Below are 24204 nucleotides of genomic sequence, written 5' to 3'. Positions count from 1 at the left end.
CAAGACTCTTCTCCAGTTTCTTTTCTATTAGTTTCAGTGTGTCTGGTTTTATATGGAGGTCCATAGCAGCCATATTTATAATAGCCAGAAGCTGGAAAGAACCCAGATGTCCCTCAATGGAGGAATGGATACAGAAAATGTGGTATATTTACACTATGAAATACTACTCAGCTATTAAAAACAATGAATTCATGAAATTCTTAGGCAAGTGGGTGGAACTGGAGAATGTCATCCTGAGTGAGATGACCCAATCACAAAAGAACACACATGGTATGCACTCGCTGATAAGCAGATATTAGCCCAGAAACTCGGAATACCCAAGAAACAACTCACATATCAAATGATTCCCAAGAAGAAGGAAGGAGTGGCCCCTAGTCCTGGAAAGGCTCAATGCAGCAGTGTAGGGGAATACCAGGACAGGGAAGCAGGAAGGGGTTGATTGGGGCACAGGGTGAGGGAAGAGGACTTATAGGACTTTTAGGGAGGGGGGGTCCACAAAAGGGGAAATCATTTGAAATGTAAATAAAGAATATATCGAATAAAACAAAAAGAAAATGACTTGAAACTGATTGACAAAGACCATGGACATCTTCTTTTGTCCAATGCTTGATTGATTCCCAGGCACTCCAAATGCCCAATTATTCCTTTAAATAATTGGTCACATTGAAGGAAAGAGAAGGGTCATAATAGCAACTTCTCTATTTGATTAATTTTCCAAAGGAAGTTTCCACAGTCTCCATGTTCTCTGTCCCACAAGGTCTGAACACTTGAAGCAAGGCAACTTGTCCAATATGGGACATAGGCAAGCACATGTGGGTCAAGAACATACGCAAATACAGCTTCCCTGTCACCATTGTCAGGGCGCTCAGTACGCTCACAGTCAGCATCATTTTTTTTGTCTCAGCATCAGCATGTCTCATCAATCGCTCTGGAAGCCACCACACTCCTTCAACATCCTGCAGGAGGGGAAAAACACAAACATGCCCTCTTCCCCATATCAACATCCGATCAGGACCATGCCATATGCCAGTAAGTGGATCCTTCAATTTCATCTGGACGTAAGTATGCTTAGTTGTAGGGTGCTACATATACTCAGCAGCAGAGTTCCTTGGCATCCAAGGTCAAAAGAATTCAAAATAAATTTTGTGGTAAAGGAGTATATACAACTTTACTCCCAGCCTTTGGTTTTGTTTTATGTAACTGATTTTTTTTTTTAGATTTATTTATTGTTCAGATGTGCCAGAAGAGGGAGTCAGGTTTCATTACATAAGGTTGTATACCATCTTGTGGTTGCTGGGATTTGAACTCATGAAAGAGAAGCAATCAGTGCTCTTAACCACTGAGCCATCTCTCCAGCCCATGTAACTGATATTTTTAGAGCTCCAATGGCTTGTTCCATAATTCCCTGTCCTTGAGGACAAGTGAATTAGAAATATAGTTAACAGGCAGTTAGACTTCTATTGTCTATAGTTAAACAACAGGAGTAGTCTTATGCCTTTGAGACCTAGCAAAAGCTATTGGTTTGGGTTAAAAGGCACAAAACATTTTTTCCTCAATCCAGATGACTAGATATACAGATTGAACAGAGATGTTTTTAGCATGATTTGTAACATTTTTAACGTTTATATTCAGAAGACAAAGGGAAATTAAAATCTTGAGCTTGTAACTGAATTGTAAACTGCCAATGTTCCATTAGCTTTATATATATTCAGCTATAATTTTTAAAAGTTTCTTTTCCAATACCATAGCATACCATAATTTTGGAAGGAAAACCCAATGTTTAATAGTGCAAATGATCTAGTCTGTCTAAAATCAATACCAAGTACATTATTTTCATGTTACAAAGTTTGGCTGCCAGTTTTTATATATGGATACATGACAGTGCAGCTTTTAATACTTCATTAAAGAAACATTGTTTTCAATCCTATCTTTTGCAAATATGGTTTTGAGGACAGGAATTACATAAAATATTCCAATTTAGAGGTCTCTTTAGAGACCTGTTTCCCTGGGTTGGCTCCTGCCATGTGTTGTTGCCTAGAATGATTCCCTCCTGAGTTGCCAGTTTTAGGCCAACTTTGTTTTACCAACGTTACAAATTTTTAACCGTGCCCAATAGCTATACATAGCCAATAATCTATAGACAAGACATGCAAAGCATTTTCATATATTTAGGACTAGTCAGAAACAAACATGAAGTGGCTAAACACATTAACACATTTTGGCTAGACAGACAAAATTTTCTTACTTTTCTAGCTATAATTTCAAACAAGGAGTACCTTGCCACCGGCTGAGCCCACATGTATCAGCAGATAAAGTTTTAAACATTTTTTCTTGAATATGAAACAGAGAACAACAATCAAACAATGAAATGGAACCATAGACATAAACTGACAGACATGGACAGACTGCCAGGCCAAGGACAGACATTAGACAGAGAAGGAAAAAAGCCAGATGTCCCATTAAAGGTACCCAGGACCAGGACTAGGCATTCACACATTGGGAGCCAGAGAGGAAGCCGGATGGGGTTTTTTTCTTTTTTTCTTTTTTCTCCCCCCCCCCTTTTTTTACTTATTTTTGGTCCTCTAGACTTTAGTATATTTCTAAGCATACATACAAAAAGCATTCTACTATCACCCTGCCCCATTTTTATAGGGTTTACTCACTGCTGGTCCACATTTTCTTTAGTTTTCTTTGTGTGCTCTTCCTTTTCCCTCGATGACCTTCACTGAATCCCTTACACTGTAGTCCCTACATTGAGGATGCCACCTGACCAAGCCCACTCAGTAAGCCAGCAGGGTCTCGAGGGAGGGAGGGAGGGAGGATTAAAGAGAAAAATAACAACTAGACTACATTATTGTATGACCCCAGCAAATATTGAAGTGGATTTATTTTTTCCAGTCTGCTTTTATACCATTCTAGACACATACAAAGAATAGGATCATTTCTAGGTCAAAACCAAAGTAGTCAAGGAACAAACAGGCATAAATAAAGTCCCCATGATTACTGTATTCAGGGACTTAACATGATGATCAAGATACAAAGAACACATTCCTCAGTTGCATTCATCTTGAGCCTTGTCCTAACCCAATGTAAATATTCTTGCCAACATCCTTGAAGTGGCACCAAGACCTCTCCACAGTGGAGTGGACCTAAAATACAATATTTAAAAAGTCTTTTGGTTACCTCAATACCAGCCATGCCACTATTGCATTGGTATGTATATTTTGATGAGAAGGTCAGTATTGTAGTATACAGTACCCAGTGTTGGGTGAAACTATTCACGACCTTCTCTGGAGCCCTCTTAAGCAACAAGTCATAAGAACATATGACGGGCACTAGAATTTTCATCTAATAACCTCTGTCTTCTAGGGAAAGTCACATCAATACAGGGACCTCCCTCAAAAATACTTTGTAAATGTATACTTTAAAATTAGTTTACCAAGTAGGGGACTTACTGAGCTTTTCATTTTTGTTTTTTTTGACCCAAAAGTGGGGTCTAATCACAGTCACCATGATGCCCTATGCCATGAAGGAAAAACAAAAGAATTTATAGACAACAGACCTCCTCAAAAAGAATTGCTGATGATAATTTTTGAGTGGAAGAGAGATGGCCTTAGAGGGGGCCTTGGGATGTAAAGAACAGCAGAAGGAAACACTATCTATATTAGTGAAAACAATCCCTCATCAGATTTTAAAGCAGGTATGGCTATTGAAAAGAAAAAAACCCCACAAACTATACAGTGAATGTTTCACTGTCTGTAGACATAAGAAGGAAGGTAAATGGATTGATAGAATTTGAAGAGACCTGCATTTCACTTGAAGCGGTGGAATGGCACCTGCTGGTAAGGTGAGATGGTTTAGGAATGTGCATTGCAACCCTGAGAACAGCACTGGGAACTGACAGATAAATTGAAATAAAACACTAACTATCCAAACATGGGTTAATCAAATGTAATGCTGAATATTCACATAATTCAAAAGAAAGTAGAAAATAGAGGAATAAAAATTGGGATGGAAAACAGAATTCAAGAAATCTACTTTTAATATAAGGACAAAGGATGGGGAAAATACACTGAGCTGAAATGACCATGTTACCAAAGTGGGGTTCAGAGCAGGGATTATTTCAGAGACAACGGGGGGCATTTCATAATAACAGGGTTCAATTCAACAAGAAGACACAGCAAACCAGAAAAAGATTTGTAAAAATGTGTGAAATTGCAAGTGACAGAACCTAAAGAGGAAATAGACAAATCTATTACTATAGTACAGACTACAACACCCTTGGTTGGTAAAGTTGCAGACAGGGCTGGAGAGGCAGCTCTGTGGTAAAGAGCACCAGCTCCTTGTCTACAGGACCCAGGTTTGTAGGCGTTGACCTTTCAAAACCAACTTTAATAAGGGTTCTTAAATGCTTTAACCTCCCTTCTAGCCTACCACTCACCACAGGTAATAGAAAAGAAATGTTAGTAGGGCAAAGGGGGATGTGGACCTGTTTAGAAATAGTTCTTTGGGTGAATTCAATCTGTATTGTCATGTAATCAGCGGTTCAGTTCACACGAATCAGCAGCTGTTGTTTGCTGCACTCACAAATACCATTCACACATCAGCAATGGCTGTTCCATCCAGAAGAAACCAGGAGGCTCTGCCAATCAACCCAAGTCCGCAGAAGCAGCAAGAAGCTGAGGGAATATCACAAGAAGATCTTTGGTGTGTTTCCCTCTAAGAAGTCACAGTGAAGAAGGCAAGGCAAACCAATGCCACAGTTTGTCAATGAAGACCAACATCCACAAAGCCCAATGAAGACCAGCGAAGAGTGCCAAGGTGAACCAATACCAGAGGCCAAATGATATTTATCCTTTCCAAACATCACGTGTCCTCTTAAGTGTCCACTCCAGCAAAACATTGCATGCCCTTATCCCAGGAAGCTTCCAGAAAATCACCCACATGTCTGTTCTCAGCAAAACACCCTCTCATAAGACAGTTTCCAGAAAAATATCACATGACATAACTGACTTTCCAAAGAAACCAGGCATTTCCTCTTCTCAGGTTCAATTCTCAGCACCTACCTGGTGGCTCCCAGCCCTCTGTGACTCCAGTAACTCCAGTTCTGGGGGATCTAATGCCCTCTTTTGGCCTCAGCTCCTACCAGCACACACATAGTGCCCACACATACATGAAGACAAAATACTCATACATAAAATGATAAGTATTTAACAGAAAAGAAGAAGAGGCAGAAAATTAGCAAGAATGTTGAAAACCTGAACTCTGTCAGCCATCTTAAGTGTATATCTAGACACTTCCTTAGTCATAGCACAATAAACATTCTTGTCAAACACATAGGAAACAGTCACAGAGATAGACCACATCTAGATATACTATCACCAAAACATAGCAAAGGTAAAGTCACTGGAAAGCTGTTCAAAAGTCTTTACAGAAGGCCAAATTCATGCACTAGGACAAACAGATCAAACCAACACAGACTAAGAACGGAAACTGAACCTTGGCTGGACACCCTAGACCATGTAGCCAGCTCAATAATGAAGCTCCTGGGACCATTGACAGGTTGATTGATGAGGCTGTAATTGATTCAGTTGTTTTCTACTTAGCATCTTTGTTTTTCTTATAAATGCCACCTGACTGGAATTCCTAGAACACACTGGGGGTGGGGGGGGAGATGGAGCTGGGAGAAGGCAGGGTAGTGGGGATGGGGTGGGGTGGGGGCATCAAGTTAGATAGAAGCAACACATTGTGCTGCTGTCACTGAGGGTGACAGCAAAGGACAGTGTATTCAAAATAACTAGAAAAGGAGATAATTGAGGACAGGTATGTTTAATATAAAACATTATACAATGTATACATATATGGAAATATCATATGGTACCCTATAGTATATTTTTATGTATTGGTTAAAAATAAAAATTTAAAGCCCACACACACACCAAAAAACCTTCTTTGTTTCCAAGAGCTGCCTAATTTGTAAATCCTTCTTGTTTGCTTTGCTCAAAGAAATTTCATGAAATTCAGTTAATGTAGGAATGTTCCTTTCAACAAACCAAGGCATAATCTCCAAACATCATGGGGTTCATTTGGAAATCAATAATGTAAAGGAATCTGGAAAATGCTACTATGTTAAATCTCATGTGAAATGTCTGTCTGTGTCACTTTCCTTTTTGTAGGACTATTTCACAATAAAAAGAAAACTTGAACTATTTTAACCTGACCCAAAATGAAAATTTGGTGATATTGGTGATGACAGCCCCCTATTGATAGAGACCTGGATGAAAGGACATGGAGAAGCAAAGAGGTCTTCCTGCAACCTCTGGAAGGACGAGCCTGTCACAACCAACTACAAGACAGAGTGAAATCAACTCTCGTGTGTCATCGCAGCATGAGACACAGGTCAGGGCTCTGTGTGCTCTGTGACACTGATCCTCCTGTGGTTCGGTTCCACAGGGAGATGTAGCAATGTTAGAAGAAGATGAGGAAAACCTCTAAGACCCCTGCTCCTTCTCCAGCCCCTTCTTGTCATTTTTCTTTGTTACTCCCTTCCTTCTCAACCCTGCCTACCCTTTCTGTTTTAGACTCTCTGACAGAGACTGGAACAAAGGTTTTCAGGTAGGATGACCAATGCTGACTTGGGCCTGGTGCTGTGGGACCTGGTTCTTTTCATAGCCCTGCCTGCGTCTCTTTTTGCTTGGTCTTTAGTCAAGTGTCACCTAAGATTATTAACAGCCTCCATTTTATGGGCAGAATAAACGACTGGACCCAGCTGTGAGAATATGAGCAGAACAACCTGAAAGCTTGGCCTTGTTTTCCTTACTGGTGAAGTACAGGCAGATTAGCTGCTTCTCAAGGTTGTGAGGTTTAAATAAGATGGAGGATACAGAAGTTCTTCATCAGCAACAAAAGAATCTCACAGATAACTCAATGCTGATCTGGAGAGCAGTGAACCATCTTATACTAGAGAGATGGTGGAGATGGGCAGCTGGCCATCAGAATCTCTGCTCTCCCCTCCACAGAGTGGGCTTGGTACCCATAGAGCTCTGGGAACATGGAAACAGGTGGGCCCCGGGGCCAGCCAGCCAGCCCTCAAAGCTTAATTGTCAAGCTCTAGGCCAATGAATGATAGAACCTGTCTTACAAAGTATTAGGAATATGGACTGTGCCTGAAGAATGATAGTCTCTCTCTCCCCCTCTCCCTCTGTCCCTCTCCCCTCTCTCTTTCTCTCTCTCTCACCTGTCACCTATACACACATACAAAAATTAATGTAATGTACAGAGGGTACCAATGAATGCATATTCAATTCTTGTCGGTCATTACTGTTACCTTCATGGAATTATCAGACAGTATTCGAAAGTTAGTTAATTCTAGGCAACTCTTCTATGGTTATAGCCTATCTCCAAGTGACTGCGACCATTACACATACATCAAAATGTAAAATGAACAAATCCTTTTCAATCCCTTAAGGTTTTTCATAGAATGCTTGCCTTATTAGAACGGTCAACTAGAAAGTTTAAAAACCAAAGCTGCAGATTCCATTCTTTTTTATTTTTTTAAATTTTATTTATTGAATATAATCTTCATTTACATTTCCAATGGTAAAACCTTTTCCGATTTTCCAAAGAGCAGTAGTAGCTCACCAGATGCCACCGCCATTCAGGGGCAGGTCTAGCTATGGCCAGCAGAGGGCAGGGTTGCACATAGATGTGGCCACTTTGGAAGCTCCACTGTCCATAGTTTGGGGTAGTCTTTCCCCCCTTATTTTTAATCGCCCGTCTCTGAAAGAAAAACCACGGTATTTCAAAGTTACTGCTTTTTCCCCAGGCTCTTCACTGCTTGTGCTGCATTTTGTTACCTTGCCTGTTTCTGCTGGCTCGCGTGACGCTCTAGGCTGGGAGGGTAGAGATGGGCCCTGTAACATGTGCACCCTTGGAAAGTGGGGGTGCCCCCAAACCCCCACCTCCTCCTCAAATCTGCTCGTACAGCCACATCCTCTCCTTGTCTTTTCTTGGGTCTCCTCTCACCCACCCACCCAATTCTCTCTCACACTGTAGCAACCCTGGGACTCCAGTGACCCCAGTGATGCCTAATTGTGGGGGTACTATGAGCTTTTCAGAAGCCTGTGTGTGAGACTCTGGGATGCACTGGTGAGTCCAGTAAGGAAATATGTGGCTCTTTCCTGTCTCTCATCTCTTCATAACGCTTCTTAAAGGAGCTGAACTCCGACTCCACCTTCCCTGCAAAATCTCTCTGGACCTTGGACTGATGCCCGCATCCCCTCCATGATGCCTACGACAGTACCAGCTCCTCACCGTCGCCCATCCCTCTAAAGCCTGCGAGTCAGGGACTCTTTCTCGCCCTCCCCTCTCTGCATTGACAGGTCTTCCTCCGCTGCAAGCTTCGGGGACCTTGAGGACTGAAACGGAGAGTCTAGATGTTGGTGCTCCCAGCATGGTAGGCTGCCTCGCCTAGTGACTGGCAGGCGGAATCAGGGCCCGGCAAGTTTTTTTTTTTTCCTTCCCTAAAGACTTCTATACACAACAGCCCCTAGCCTTTGTCTCTGGAACTCCCACTCACCCTCGCATCCACTAGCCATCTGTCTCCCTCCCATATTTCTGACCTTTCAGAGAACAGATGAGTCAGACACCCTGTCTAGAGTCCACAGACATTCGCTTCATCTTCAGCCTCGCCAGATCACGTGCACTAGTGACTGCATCTAACTTTATCCTTGAACTTCCTTCCTTGCTTTCTCCAGTGGTCTCATCTTGTCTGTGCTTCGGGCCCACTTCCTCCTGTGCGCAGCCCGGGATGTCCTCAGTCCTGGGCACAGCCCGGGATGTCCTCAGTCCTGTGCGCAGCCCAGGATGTCCTCAGTCCTGTGTGCAGCCCGGGGTGTCCTCAGTCCTGGGCGCAGCCCGGGGTGTCCTCAGTCCTGTGCACAGGTCCGGATGTCCACAGTCCAGTCCAGTGCACAGGTCCAGATGTCCTCAGTCCTGTGCGCAGCCTGGGATATCCTCAGTCCTGTGTGCAGCCCGGGATGTCCTCAGTCTTGTGCGTGGCCCGGGATGTCCTCAGTCCTGTGCGCAGCCCGGCCTAGCCTCTTTTCAGCTCCGAGGGCTTAAGTGTTGGGTTCTTTCCTTGTGACCCAAGATGAGTCTGGACTCAGTTCTCAACGTCAGAGTAAAACCACAGGTTGGCCCCAGAGATCGGCTTAAAGGTAGACAAGTGAGGGCAGCTGTTCCATCAGCCAACTGCAGAGTCGGTGGAATTGGGAGAGAAATTCTTCTTCCTGTTGGAGGAGCTCGAGCAGAGGGAAACTGTCATACAGAAAAGGACGAAAGGAAGAAAGTAAAAATAATAGCGCAAGCCTGGGCCTCTTGGGGCTTTTCAATGACACGAATTTATATATTCCATCACCCCGCCTCCTTTTAAAACCCAATTAGAGCTCCTCTCTCCAGCTTTGCCTGCACCTAGACCTGTCTCCTGTTCGGTGCGGTTGTAGGAGCCGCGGGTAATCCTGCTGTTTCAGCCAGATTGTCAGTTTGGTGTCTCAGTCAGTGGTTAGAGTGATCTCTGCTGACTGGCTGTTCTTAGCCACGCCCAGCTCCAATGGGGCCTGAGGCTGTCACTGTGGCACTGGAGATTAGGGCGACATAAGGCAGCCCTTAGGAGATTCTGGCGGCCCTTTGTGCAGTTCTCGCCTCTGGACCAACCCACCTCCTTCCCAACCTCTGTCGGTTGGTTTGGAGCATCTGTAAGAAGAGACCCGGGGCTCCCCGGGCATCTTCCTCACCACCCGGATTAGACTGTGACCACTGTCAGTACATGTCTGCTGTGGGGGTCTTTATTTTAGGAATCTGCTTCTCTCTGGGTACACTGGTACATGCCTGCCAATGCAAACATTCAGGAGGCCGAGGCAGGAGGATCTGGAGTTTGTGACCAACTTTGGGAGACCAATGCCAGCCTTAGCTAAACAGTGAAGCCCAGTCCAGAACGTTCCAGACGGGCAGATAGCTCACAGTTGAGCACTGGCCTCCTATAAAGAGGGCTCCGAGTTTGGTGCCCAGAATTGAAGGTAAAACAAACCACCCTGTTTTCATAGTGTTCTGGGCACTTGGCTGTGAAGCTCTCTCTGCTCTTTCAAAAATATGAATTATAGCTTATTTTTCTGTGCTCTAGTTTCAAAATCCAAATGACTTGCTGAAAATAAGAAACCTATGGCTAGTAGTGCTGTTAGCTGAAAGGCTTACACAGGAAGTCTTTGTCCTAAACTCTAGTTTCTCTGACTCCTGAATTGTTTACCCCTCTGTTTTAGGGGGAGAGGGGTGTTTTATTGCTTTCTCTAATAAACACTTTAAACAGAGTACCCAGATTACAGGTCCTAGGATCTGAATAGTATATCAGGACATAATTACAGAGGATGCTCCCAGAACTATTTAGACAAGTGGTACCATGGTCTGCCTTCCCTAGAGAAAAGCAGATATGAAGTCTTAGCAACTAAGAGAGCCTTCCCCAGCAAGACACAAAGGACTGATCTGCCAGAGAGGCTTCTGTCTTCATTAGATGTTCTACCAAAATAAAGAAGCCACCATCAAAATTCCCCATCAGGCAGCAGCCTTTCAGTATCTGGACAGATTTTTTATGTCTAGACATGTGTTAAGCAAGTAGAAGAGTAATCTCAGGTCCAGCTCGCCAAGATTTTTCTTACAAAGCTCCTGCATTGCAGCATATTTAAAGTAGCCATCACTGCCTCCGGAGGATGCGGGGCCTGAGGGAATGACGTATCAAGCACTCATATTTGAATATCTCTCTGATCCTGCTGCGTATGTGCTCTGTCAAACTGTGGGGGAAATGCCCAGGAGGGAAGCACTGTCCCGGAGTTCACACAGTAAGGCAAGAGATGGGATACATACCCACACATAAGCTTCCTTTGAGCTGGAAGCCTCAGATAGGAAGTCAATACCTAGAGAAACTGAGGAAGAGTCTCAGTACCTAAGCCTCACCCTGGGCAGCTGAAGGAGAAATAGCCAGAGGAGGGCCTGGGCATTTATAGTTCTAATCGTTCCCTGTGATACAATTGCCAGGTGCCATCTGAGCTGAGACAATTTGGCTTAAATCCAGCTTGCCTTCCTTGGCATCCCCCCTCAGCAGTAATTAATACTATTGATTGATCCTCAAGTTCCTAGAGCTTCCATCCAAAAATTGATAGTAAACCTTTCTGAGGAAGACAACACACAGGACAATCAGCCCTCTGCAACCTCAGTTCACACCCAACACTGGAAGACCAGGAGCCCTTGGTGAGGCCCTAGAGAGGGTGTCATAGTCCTGACTGGAGAGGGGTAGGTCAGTGGCAGAGTACTTGCCCAGAATGCGTGAGGCTCTGGCCATGAACCTCAATATCAAAGCAAACTCACGGCTGAAATCTTTGGGAAGCAACAAGGATGACCTAGCTCGTACTCCCAGACCTGGGTCTGTGGAACCCACTGCTGTCCCGTGCAGGTGCAGTCTCCCTTCTCACAAGGCAAGCTGGACCACGGGGGCCCAGAACAGACATTCTTAGGAGCTGACACAGCTGCCTGGCCAGAGAAACGAGGCTCAGTCTTGATTAAAGCTGTCTTTTATTTTTCTGTGTCTGAATGACTGTGTTCAGCCAACACTAACTCACTTGGCCAAAGGATCTTAGTCTAATCACCAGTACTCTCGGCCAAAGCCTCTAATGCCCTGACCCTCCTCTCTAATTGTCCTGACCGGTATGTCTGCCTCCTCTTGCTGACAGATTGAACTGGCCAGGCTCCAAGCTCCCTCCCTACCTCCCATCCCTGCCCCCAAATGTGATTAATTGTGAACATCAGTGGAGATGCAGACTGGAAACTTCTTATGCATTAGCAATAGAAAAGGCATGACTCTGAGGGAAGAGATGCCAGCACCCAAGTCGTTGCTCCTAAGTGTCTGGGCGGACATTTGTCCAGATGCAGCAAGCATTCCAGAGCTTCAAAGGCGCTCTGAAGGCTTACTCAGGACCTACTGTTTCAAGAAACAAGAATTTTCTCATCAGTGAAAAAAAAAATCCTATCCTCAGGACCTATTCCAAAGAGAGACAGGCCTCTCAGAGCAGATCTCAGCATTACAGATTTTTCCCCTGGACTCCAAGCAAAGTTTTTTTTTTTTTTTTTTTTTTTTTTTTTTTTTTTTTTGTGAGTATTGGTGACATGTGGTGCTGTGGTCCCACACAGTGCTGACAGAGCTTCCCTGGGCCAAGCAGTAAGCTCAGACCACGGGACCACCTCTGTTCTCAGGTCTCTTGCCCTGTATCTGTTGGATTCCATAGCTGCCTGCAGCTATTACAAAGTGGGTTGCTGGAACAGAAGCTGAGGGATGGATAGGGAAGGGGCAAAAAGAAGAAACTTTAATGGCGCCAGACCTTTTAACAGTTTGGGCAAACCCTTCCCCCCAGACTCCGGGCTGAGTTCCGGTGGAAGTTGTCTAGCTTCTCTTGGAGGTCCTTGTCTTGACTGTTCCGGCAGATGGGTGGGTCACCTGCTTAATTCAGGAATTCCTAGACCGGGAGGAACAATGAACTTAACCTTCACTGAACTTCTCCACCCTAAGATAAAAATTCCTGCTTTAACCTACTTCCCTATTATATCCTAAAGGCAGATTCCTGCCTGAAGCCAGGGATTGTCCTTGACCAATGTCAAACTCAAACCATGTGCATGACTGCCCCAATAAGGCTCTGTACATGTATCCACAAATGTTTTCACTTCAAATTGCACTTCTAGAACCTTCTAGATTCTGCCACCAGTCAAACTCAACATTGTCCTGCTTCAGCAGACACTTGATGTATATTAATGGCGAATATTGGCATCCACATGGGTGTACATAGGCTGTTGCTGGGTGGGTTACCTTAGAGGACTTCTGAGACAAGCTTTTCCAAAGGATGATCAGGTCTCCAACCTCCTGCTGCCCCGCCACCTCAGCACATGTTAGGTGTCTGTGATGAGTCCACACTACAGTAACACAGATACTGAATGTCTTTGTTTCTCTAGTAATTTTGACTGAGCTGGAGGACAGTATGACTGAGGTCTGTGTTGGGCCAACTGTTGTGCTGGGTACCAAAATTTCACATCTCCAGCAAGTGGAGTTTGACCTAGTTTAATAAGGTTACACTTTAAGAAACTGATTTACCATCCCTAACTACATTCTAAATATTTATTCTTAAACCCACAGATAAGTGTAGTCCTCGGTCCACAGTCCTCTAGCCCTGCGCGGTGTACAGCTGTGGAACCCAGAATTCTGGAATAAAGAAACCCTCATGTTATTGCATTGAGACCGTTTCTCGAAAGTGATTTGGGTGTCGCCTTCCAGGGCGTGGGGTGCTGGGGCACCCTCGGTTTTGGGGGTCTTACATTTTTTGGTGCATGGGCTGGGAAGTGCGATTTCCCTTCACACACAAGAACCAACTCGGAGGTAAAGGGGATTCCCTCTGGAATGTGTGTGTGCCGGCGATGTTTTCGTTCTAAATGTCCTGAGTGTTTGAGTGCAGCGCTGCTGTGTATGTGCCTTGGTTTTTGTTTGTTGGAGTAACGGAGCAGATGTGGAATCCTGCTCCATGGCTAGTTCACAGCCATCGCTGGGACATAAGGACCCAGTGGCTGTGGAAGGGGATGCCCTAGGGCGGCAGGCTGTAACCCTGGAGGACGCTCTGAGGATGAGAGACAGTCAGGGGAGCCTGATTGTGGTTTTTCGGAAGAAAGGGGACAGAGTGCTCCTTCTACCGAGAAAAGAATGGATGCGGAATCCCACTCAGAGGTTGCGTTTGGTCAGAGGTTGCGTTTGGTCAGAGGTTGCGTTTGGTCAGAGGTTGCGTTTGGCGACTGTTTAAGTCCAGATGCGGACGAGTGTGTTTGGAATACTTGTCAGTTTTGTGTGTCTCTGTCTACAGTTTGACCACTAGACAGATGCCATGGTTTGTTTTCTGTCTTTCTCACTGTGTGTCAAAGTCTGAGTCTATAAGCCTTTCTGAAAATTTCGGTTTTGCTTGCAAGCTTCTGGTGTGGTGTGTTTGACTGGCAGCTGCTAGAGTCGAGACTGTGAGGGTCTGGAGGAAGCGTTAGACCCGGGAGAGAGCTGAATAAGGCTCTCCTCCATCTGTAAACAGCAAGTCAGGAATGGTGGAAGCCATGCTTTGCTGGAATCTGTTTTATCTGATCCCTGCTATGTGTGCAGGGACGCCTGGTGTCTGAAACTGGGCCCCTCTAGGGGAAAATTGTGTGATCTTCCTTGCTCTGTGTTCTTGAATCTAGAGGCCTGACGGTGGCAGGGTCAGGCTGTCTATGTGGTGTTGTTTTGTAATATGTTTTGTGTTCTTGGACTTAGACGGACGATATTATTTTGACTTTGACTGAAAAGCAACTCTGTGGTACCAAAATCAGGTCACGTGACTCAAGCGCGCCCCAAGTGCGCCAACTTAGAACAAAAGGAGAGACAAATACTTGGGCTCTGATGCCCCCTGAAAAGGAAAACAAGTCTTAACAAGACGCTCAATGTGGCAGGTGCGAGAATTTTTGGGTTTAAGTTGGTACAAATGGTTTATTTCTTTTATTTTAACTTGTTTAAATTGTTATGATCGATGTGATGTTAAACTTTGTGGTTATATTGTTCCTCTGGGAGAGAGGTCAAAATAAGGGAGACCTCCAGAAGACTAGATTCTAAAATACTAAGTGAAAAAAATCTGTCTTTGTGATACTAAAATCTTTATAATTGGTATTAAGTTCAAGGCATAAGTTCTTATTTGATTCAGGGTTTATTTTGATAGAAAATCAAGGTTTTCATTGGTATAAATACTAAATTTAAAAGTACAGGATTTACACCCAGTTCTTTGTTATTATTACCGATTTAAGATGTTTAAGCCTGTGAGTTTAGGGCTAAATAGAAATATGAGTTTATTGTTAGGGTGTTTTCTAGGTTTTAATCAGAAATAGCTGAAGATAGTTTAATAGACAACGGTACACATTACTTTACATAGATAGTTGGTTTTCAAAAACGTCAAAAATCCATGGTATATGATGTTTATGTCTTAAAAGCTATGTTAAGCTTTCTCTATATTTTCAGTTAATATTGGTCACTCTTAGATTTCTGATGGGCTTGAAGACTGTTAGTCTCACAGACAGCCCAAGCTGTTTAATCTTGAGAAAGCTGATATAAATTTAAATAAATGATTTTCAGGTGACATAAAATTTAAAGCCAGGACATAAGTCAATTCTTACAAGGTTAATTCTTAAGTTGCATTGCCATATTGGGTATGGTCATGCCACATGGTAGGAACTTGACATTGGTCAAGGACAATCCCTGGCTTGGGCAGGAATCTGACGTTAAGGCATAATAGGGAAGTAGGTTACAGTAGGAATTTTTATCCTAGGGTGGAGCGCAAAGAGTGTACTTGACATTGGTCAAGGTGAACTTCTCCCAGGCTTTGTTGAGCATGGATTCCTGTGCTAGTCAGGATCCTGCCCCACCTAGGGTAGAGAAGCTCAGTGAAGGTTAAGCTCATTGTTCCTCCAGGTCTATGAATTCCTGAATTAAGCAGGTGACCCACCCAGCAGAGTCAATAACCGCCAGATGACTTCGCCGGAACTCAGCCTGGGGTCTGGGGGGAAGGGCTTGCCCGAACTGTTAAAAGGTCTGATGGACATTAAAGTTCCAGCAACCCAGTTCGTACTAGTGGCAGGCAGCTATGGAATGCAACATTAAGTGTTAATTCTGACAGTCTTTTAAGATAATACAGATGAAAAGGGTTCTGTTTAATTGACAGGGATGATAAACTAAGTGTTATGTTTATCTTATAGTTTATAATTTACAAAATGGTAATAATTATGCTCAATTGATATTTAGAGAGGACCACAGAATGGAGCAGGAGAGGACCTGAGACCACCTATCCTGACACCATGGTAGCTCTCTCACTAAGGGTATATTTCCCAAGAGACTAATTAATCTCTTTGAGACTGTTTTATTTGTAATACAGGAAGCCAAAAAGATTACCCCCTGAGACAAAAGGTAAGAGGCATCTGATAGACCAACACCAGACTCCATTGGCAGGTCTCGAGGGCATGGCAGCCCACGAATTTGACCCAGGTATGTAAGATTAAACAGGGACCAAATGAGTCACCTGCAGCTTTTCTAGAGCAGCTCATAGAGGCATTCTGCCAATATACACGCTATTACTCCAGGGGCACAGAATATAAAGTTACTATGACAATGGCTCTTATAGACAGGCCTAGTAGAGATATCAGGAAAAAGCTTCAGAGGCTAGAGGGATTTGGTGTAGGTTGCTGAGAAGGTCTGTAGAAGGATTTAGTAGTGTAGGTTATTGAGAAAGTCTGTAGAGAAATTTAATAATTTGCTGAGACAGGGAGACAGAGGAGGAGAAGAAACGGAGAAAAAGAAAGAAAATGACAGAGAAGGAAGGAAGCTACAGAGAATCCTGGCTATAATAGTTAGAAAAAGCAGAAAAGGGAGACAGAAAAGGACCAGTGTGCATACTATAAAGAAAGAGACCACTGAGCCAGAGTGTGCCCTAAGAAATAGAAGTCGGGAGCAGGAGTTCCCAGGTCTTGGGAAAAGTCCCCCAAATGGCAAACCCAGGTGTTAGCCCTGGGTGAAGACAGCGACTAGGAAAGATGGGTTTTCTGACCACTTCCCCCAACCCAGGATAACTGTGTGTGGGAAGCCGTCCTGAGCTATTTGGACTAATGCTTACTCATGGCCCTAAGGTGGTGGCTGCTAAAATATAAGAACAATTAACTAGAGCCTTCTCCTTGAGCTATCGGTGTGAGAAGATTCCGAGAATACCACGAGATGTTCCTGCCCAGTGTGAGAAGATCCCGAGAATACCACAAGATGTTCCTGCCCTAACCACGGAATGTACCTGCCGGCGTTAACTCCGTTAACTCCGGGTGTCCTCTCCAGATGACCAGATGACCTCCTCGCTTGCTTCCTGCTTCAACCCCTAGGGGTGTCTCTGCCCTTCCCTCCTTTGTCTGGTGTGAAGGTTATTTCCTTCTCTGTAAGCCTTAAAACCCACTTACCTCCCCGACATTAAACGAAGCCTTGACATACCCAGACTGACTTGTCTTTCTTAGCATGCTTGGCTTCCCTTTTCTCTCCCCCCCATTTTTGACCCTCAGGTAGTGCCTCTTCGGGACCCAGGAATAACTGGACCTGCTGGACGGGTTAACTGTGGGAGTGAAAGAGAAACCCACTCAGCTCTTGGTGGACACAGGGGCTCAACACTCAGTCTTCCAAACCAATGGCACTGTTTCCAAGAAAAGATCTTGGATCCAAGAAGCCCCTGGCACCAAAATGTATTCATGGACTACCCGAAGAACAGCAGACCTAGGGATGGGATTGGTCTATCCATTTAGGGTCACCCCAGACTGTTCCTACTCTCTGTTGGAGTAAGACATACTCTCCAAAATGGGGAGGGGGGCAGATATGCTTCCTGCCCAACGGGCTGCAACTAACTGGCCCAAAAAGAGAGACTGACCCCTGCTGAAAGTTGCTACAGACCGGAGCAGTTTTCTCCATGATGGAAGCAGTTGCTGCTATGGTGGACGGCACAAATGTCATCTGGGTAGAAGAATCTTTACCCCCTGGCATGTCAATGCAGAAAGTGGAGCTCATTGCCCTCACCAAGACCTTGGAACTTGGAACCAGCAAGAAAATCAACAGCCACATGGATAACAGGTATGCCTTTGCCACAGCCCACGTCCACAGGGATATATGCCAAGAGGACTGCTCACATCAGAGGAAACCAACAGGAAATCTTGGACATCTTAGATGTCCTCATGAAGTCAGCCACTGTGAGTATTCACTGCCCAGGATGTGCAAAGGGAAAAGACTCAATGGGCAATACTCAGGCAGAGCAAGTGGCTCCAGGAATGGATATGCAGGAGCCTATACTGATTATGGGTCTGTAAGAGACACCCATTGGGAAATGGGACAGAATTAAGGAACAGCCTCACTTTAAAAGGACTGAGATTGCTAGCAACTCATTGGACTACCAACTATTACCAAGAGAAGGTACACACAGGAAGGGAGAACTATACTCCCCAGAAAGTAAACCAAAGACTCACTAGGCCAAATGCACAGATGGACTCATCTAGGGAATTAAAAACCTTGTCCTGGCAGTTACGGGACTAAACGTATATATTTATGACTCAGGTTTTAGGCTAGAGAGATAATAGAACAGTGTAAGATATGCCAGCAAGTAAATGCTTATGCACTAAAGAGTAAACAGGGCAAAAGACCTAGAAGAGAACAGTATATTTAAGAGATTTTATAAAAGCTACGGCAGGAGAATATGGTTATAAAATATCTTATAGCATTTATAGATACTTTTATCTATATGAGTTGAAGCAGGAAACAGCTGCCAAGGTTAGAAGAAATTTTTCCAAGTTTCAGAGTGCCCAAGGTAATTAGATCAGACAATGGTTCTGGTTTTGTTTCTAAGGTAAGTCAGAAATTGACAGAGATATTGGGAACTAATTGGAAACATTATTGGATGTACTGTCCCCAGGGCTCAAGGCAGGTAGAGAGAATAAACAAAATGCTATGAGAGACCTTAACTAAATTGACCTTGGAGACTGGCTCAGGCTGGGTGGTGCCTCTCCCCTTGTTTCTGAACAGCCCCTACCATTTTAACCTGATTCCCCTAGAGATCTTCTTTTATACCCCAACTCCTTTGGTGTCCACTGGGCCCTCCAAGGAGGTGTCCCACAATATGAGATTTGCCTTAAATGCTCCAGGCTTGCCAGAAACTCCTCACTGCTTCCAGATGGGCACTGGATCTGTATAAGAAGGCTTCAGGAACTGTTACTGGAACCCTGATGAAAGAAACACTCACCAAATTGACCACAGAGACTGGTGTTGATGATTAGATAGCTCGCCTACCCTTTTTGCTTCAGGCTTTTGTTCTCTAGCCTTGAGTGGGTGAGGCAGCAAGCGTGGAAGCAGCTCTGGAAGGCCTACTCAGGAGAAAGAGACTTGCAAGTTGTTTCCAAGCTGGAGGTCCGGTCTACGTTAGACGCCACTGTGCAGAATACCTTGAGACTTGATGGAAAGGCCCTTATCTTGTTCTCTTGACCACCCTACTTTCTGCTCTGATGAGACCCCTTGTAATTTTACTCCTTTTGCTTACAATTAGAACATGTGTGATTAACTGGTTAATATTTTTTATTAGGGAAAGAATAAGTGCTGTGCAGATTCTGATGCTATGCCAACGGAGATTTAGGGCAGGACAATCCAGAATATATAGAGTCAGAGATTTAGCTCTATAGTTCCAAGATTAGAACTATTAACAAGAGAAGAAGTTGGGAGTAAAAGGATAGAAAATAATACAGCCTAACTCTAATGACCCCAAGAAGTCAGATGTTTAAAATGCTATCTCGCTTTGTTAAAAACTAGGTAAAAGGTCACATTCCAGAGCCCGCCCTTTGTTTAGAGCTAGCCGAAAGGCCTTGAATAGGTGATCCTGGCCCCATAAGGTAACTGGAAATGGGCTAAACTTATCTTGCTTATGTAAACTTACGCCATTACCCCTATGCAGGAGTTCACGCAGCTGTAGACATTCAAGAAAATAGGAAACTAATTGGTCCACTGAGCATGGGCTCCGATAATTTAAACTGATTGGCCTAAAAACTATGGAGTGGTACAAATCAATTGGCTCGTATTTCGTGTGCTCTCCATGCTAAGAAATGATTGGTTTGTGATTCGCGGGTTTTGTTGTAAACTTATAAAAGCTGTCGCAATTCGGCACTCGTGGTCCACAGTCCTCTGTGCCGTGTACGCCTGTGGAACCCAGAATTCTGCAATAAAGAAACCCTCATGTTACTGAAAAAAAAAGTGTAGTCCTCACCCCTCAACAAGGAAACTTCTCCTTGCAGCAGGCATAGACCATTAAAGAAAATTCCAACCAATCAAACATAGAGTTGTAAAGCCCTGCACCAGTGGATATAACTACAAAGTAACCATTGCAGTAGCTAAGGCTCAGGAAACATTGTGGAAGAGGAGGTGGAAAGATTCTAAGAGCCTGAGATCAGGAAGTCTGCTGTGAGATTGTGTTTCCTAGAAATGTCAGAAGCTACAATCACAAAGTCTTCCCAATATGATTTCCTAAATAAGAGCTGACTCATAGAGATGCCAAGGTGAAAGGAGAAAGCCCAGGAGGTCTCAACCATGCACAGAGAACTACAGGCAACTAAGGAATTCAGGGCACAGGAGAAATATTCTCACCCAGGGAAGAGCACATCAATTGTTTGTCTAAAATCAACTGGTCAACCCTGAAAACATACATGCAAGTAACATAATGCAAAATGAGCAGATTGTACTCATCATTTAGGAATACGTATGTATATGTGTTATATCATAATGTAACACAGATTATATTAATATTATAATTGTATTGTTATAGCATATTATATTAGTATTATAAATATGTGTTATACTATAATTTTTTAAATAAAAGAAGAAAAAAGAAAGGTATGTTGGATAAGAAGTAGCTCATCTAAAGGGCTATAAGATCAAATACATCCCCAGTAATAGCCCTGGACTCAGGATGAACCCTGCTCTCATGAGGGTTTCAACAGTGCTGACCGTTCCTTACCTATAGTCTCTAATATATCGAATTGCTGTTTATTACAGCTTAATCTGAACTATCCTCCCTTCCCCCCTCACCCAGGCTCGAGTTTTAAACTCTCATTCTCCAGCTTGTGGAACTGTTTTGGGAGAATCTGAAATCTTTGGGAAGTAAGACCTCTGTCAGAAGTGAGCCGCCAGGGGCAGGGCTTTGGATGTTACAGCCTGCCTCTGGTTCTGTTGTACTGTTTCCCGATCCGCCAGCCTGTGAACAGCTTCAGTTATGTGACATGCTCCTGCCAGTAAGAACAGAGATGTGCTATTGCACCCTCCACGTCATGATGGGCTGAAATCCTCTGAGACCAATGGGCCAAAAGAACAGCCTGTCGGTTGTTTCTATGAACTGCTGTCATCATAGAGATCTGAATGTAAATAGCTATCAAAAGAACTCATTGGTCAATTTCACTCTTTGCTTCCATTTTGAATGTGGTTACGAGAAGAGGAAAGAGGCCTCCTTGGAACCTGTCCTTACAGAGCATCACCATTTATACTGTCATAACAAGAGGAGCTGGGAAATACTCTTCTAGGGCATGTGGGGAGTCAGCCTTCCAAAGGACACTAGCTACACTCATTTATCAACCTTAGTTTTCTCAACACCTTAGGTTGATTTGTTTTTGTAATATATGTATATGTAATTAAATAATTATAATTTTGAAATACAGCTTGCATCTGTTGACTCTTCTGTTTACTAAGACATTGGTTTATATCTCCATTTGATTTCATAAGGCATGGATTAGTCACAAAATAATGAGCTTTGTAGTAACGTTTTCATACATGCGCATCACAGGTCAGCTGTTCCTGCAGGAGATGCCAGGCTGTACTTTCAGGGCAGGAAGGCTGAATCAGCACAGCTTTATGACCCTCAGACTGTGAGGAGAGCCCTGACCTACTGACCATCAACCCGATCTAAAAAGGAAAAACAAAATAAAACAAAACCAAACAAAAAAACAGGGCTGCTCCCTCTTACAAAAGAAAAAAATTCTCATCTAGACTCAGTCTCAGAACTAGTACAGGAAATTGATGTGCTTTTTATTTTCCTCACACAATACCCTCCACAACTCTTTCACCACCCACTTCCTTTAGTCTCCCTCGAGTCTGTGGTGGCAGACCATGGCACTTTCCGCAAGAGAAGGGCCGACCGAGGGGTCCTGCAGAAATGTGTTCTGTCAGGTGAGACTCCTTCCTTCCCGACTGCTCTAAGGTGGAGTGAGGCCCAACGGAGACAAAGCAAGGCTGGACGCCCTTCCTCCAGCTTCCCAAATGTTTCATTAGGAACTAAGGTTGGTCTCTCTTCTCCTCCCTGTTCCAGAGACAGCCGCATCTTCTTGTGCAGTGCCAGCCTTGTCTTGTAGACAAAAATGGTGAAGGTTGGTGTGAACAGATTTGGCTGTATTGGGTTCCTGGTTATCAGGAACTGCATCTGGCGAAGTGGAGATTGACCTCAACTATATGGTCTACGTGTTCCAGTATGACTCCACCCACAGTTCAATGGCAGAGTCAAGGCTGAGAATGGGAAGCTTGTCATCAATGGGAAGTCCATCACCATCTTCCAGGAGCAAGATCCTGCTAACATCAAATAGGGTGATGCTGGTGCTGAGTATGTCCTGGAGTCTACTGGTGTCTTCACCACCATGGAGAAGGCCGGGGACAACTTGAAGGGTGGGGCCAAAAGGGTCATCATCTCTGCCCCTTCTGCCAATGTCTCCATGATTGAGATGGGTGTGAACCACAAGAAATATGACAACTCACTCAAGATTGTTAGCAATGCATCCTACACTACCAACTTCTTGGTGCCCCTGGACAAGGTCATCCATGACAACTTTGGCATCGTGGGCCAAAGGGCTCATGGCCACTGTCCATGCCATCACTGCTACTCAGAAGGCTGTGGATGGCCCCTCTGGGAAGCTGTGGTGTGATAGCCATGGGGTGCCCAGAACATCATCCCTGCATCCGCTGGTGCTGCTACGGTTGTGGGCCAGGTCATCCCAGAGCTGAATGGGAAGCTCATTGGCATGGCCTTCCGTGTTCCTACATCCAAATTATCCATTGTGGTTCTGACATGCCACCTGGAGAAACCTGCCAAGTATGATGATATCACGAAGGTGGTGAAGCAGGCATCCGAGGGCCCACTGAAGGACATCCTGGGCTACACTGAGGACCAGGCTATCTCCTGAGACTTCAACAGCAGCTCCTACTCTTCCACCTTTGATGCTGGGGCTGGTGTTGTTCTCCATGACAACTTTGTAAAGCTCATTTCCTGGTATGACAATGAATGCAACTACAGCAACAAGGTGGTGGACCTCATGGCCTCCATGGCCTCCCAGGAGTAAGAAGCCCTGGACCTCCCACTCCAGCAAGGACACTGAGAGCAAGAGAGAGGCCCTCGGCTGCTGAGGAGTCCCTGCTCCAACATGGTCCCCAACACTGAGCATCTCCCTCTCAATTTCCATCCCAGACCTCCATAATAACAGGAAGGGCCTAGGGAGCCTTCCCTACTCTCTTGAATACCATCAATAAAGTTTGCTGCACCCCCCTCTTCCACCATAAAAAACAAAAAAAGAAAGTAAGATTGGCTAAGACAAAGGCACAGAACCGCTGGGGAGGGGAGTTTGCCTAGCATGTACAAGGTCGTAGCTTTGAGTTCCCAAACCACCACACACAAAAAGAACCCATCCAAAACAGCGAGTTGTATGCTGGAGCACACACCTGAGACTGAACAGAAATGTCATGTGTTCAAGGCCAACCTGGACCGTATATGGGAGCCTATCTCAGAAAACAAAAGAAAAGCAAAAGTCATCAAGTCTTCTTATAGTCACCTTTCCATTCAAGTCCCTTGACACCCTTACACACACACACACACACACACACACACACAGCCTGCGCTCACACACACCTTTGCCCACAGAAGGGCAATCAAGCCAACACTGGCCACCTTTGGCTACCATAGCTGGCCATTCTACAGTTTGGCTTCAGCATTTGTTCAATGCACCTTTTCTTTCTCAGTCAGTTTTCTTGGACAAAGCTCTTAAAATGACTCTTTGACTTTGACTGCCCATGACAAAAAACAAACAAACAAACAAACAAAATACCAAAACCAAACACAAACACAAACGCTTCAATCATATCATTAAAAAAAGAACTACAGTAATTTTTCATGTTTACTTAAATGGCTTCTGATTCTCTTGTTCTTCTAAAGATATTTTTCTTTGGAAGGAAAAGAGATGAATTGTTACTTAAGTGGCCTGAAGCCAGATAGCAGAGACAGGGCAAGGCAGACAGCAGTGACTCAGAAACCTGGATCATGCTATCACTCAATAATCAGGTGCTTGTGGCAAATGTCACTGATGCCCCCTTTCCAGTCTCTCCATTATAGGATGGAAGACACCATCTGCAAGACTCCATGACTTAGACCCAAAGGTCATTGTGAATGTCTCCTGACTCATTGTTTCTGACTGTAACATAACATGTTGTTACATATTGATACCTTTTAATCAGGTGAGTTTGAGGGTCTC

The 24204-nt window shown here is 44.2% G+C and overlaps 1 pseudogene; it reads left to right on the top strand.

The window, feature by feature from the left end:
* The first annotated feature begins 16107 nt into the window (after window positions 1-16107).
* Window positions 16108-23022, top strand: LOC127666692 (glyceraldehyde-3-phosphate dehydrogenase-like; annotated as a pseudogene).
* The last annotated feature ends 1182 nt before the right edge of the window (window positions 23023-24204 follow it).

Source organism: Apodemus sylvaticus, chromosome 16, assembly GCF_947179515.1.
Source record: "Apodemus sylvaticus chromosome 16, mApoSyl1.1, whole genome shotgun sequence".
Lineage (NCBI taxonomy): Eukaryota > Metazoa > Chordata > Mammalia > Rodentia > Muridae > Apodemus > Apodemus sylvaticus.
The sequence above is the reverse complement of the archived record's forward strand: the minus strand, read 5'-3'. Positions and strand labels throughout refer to the sequence as shown.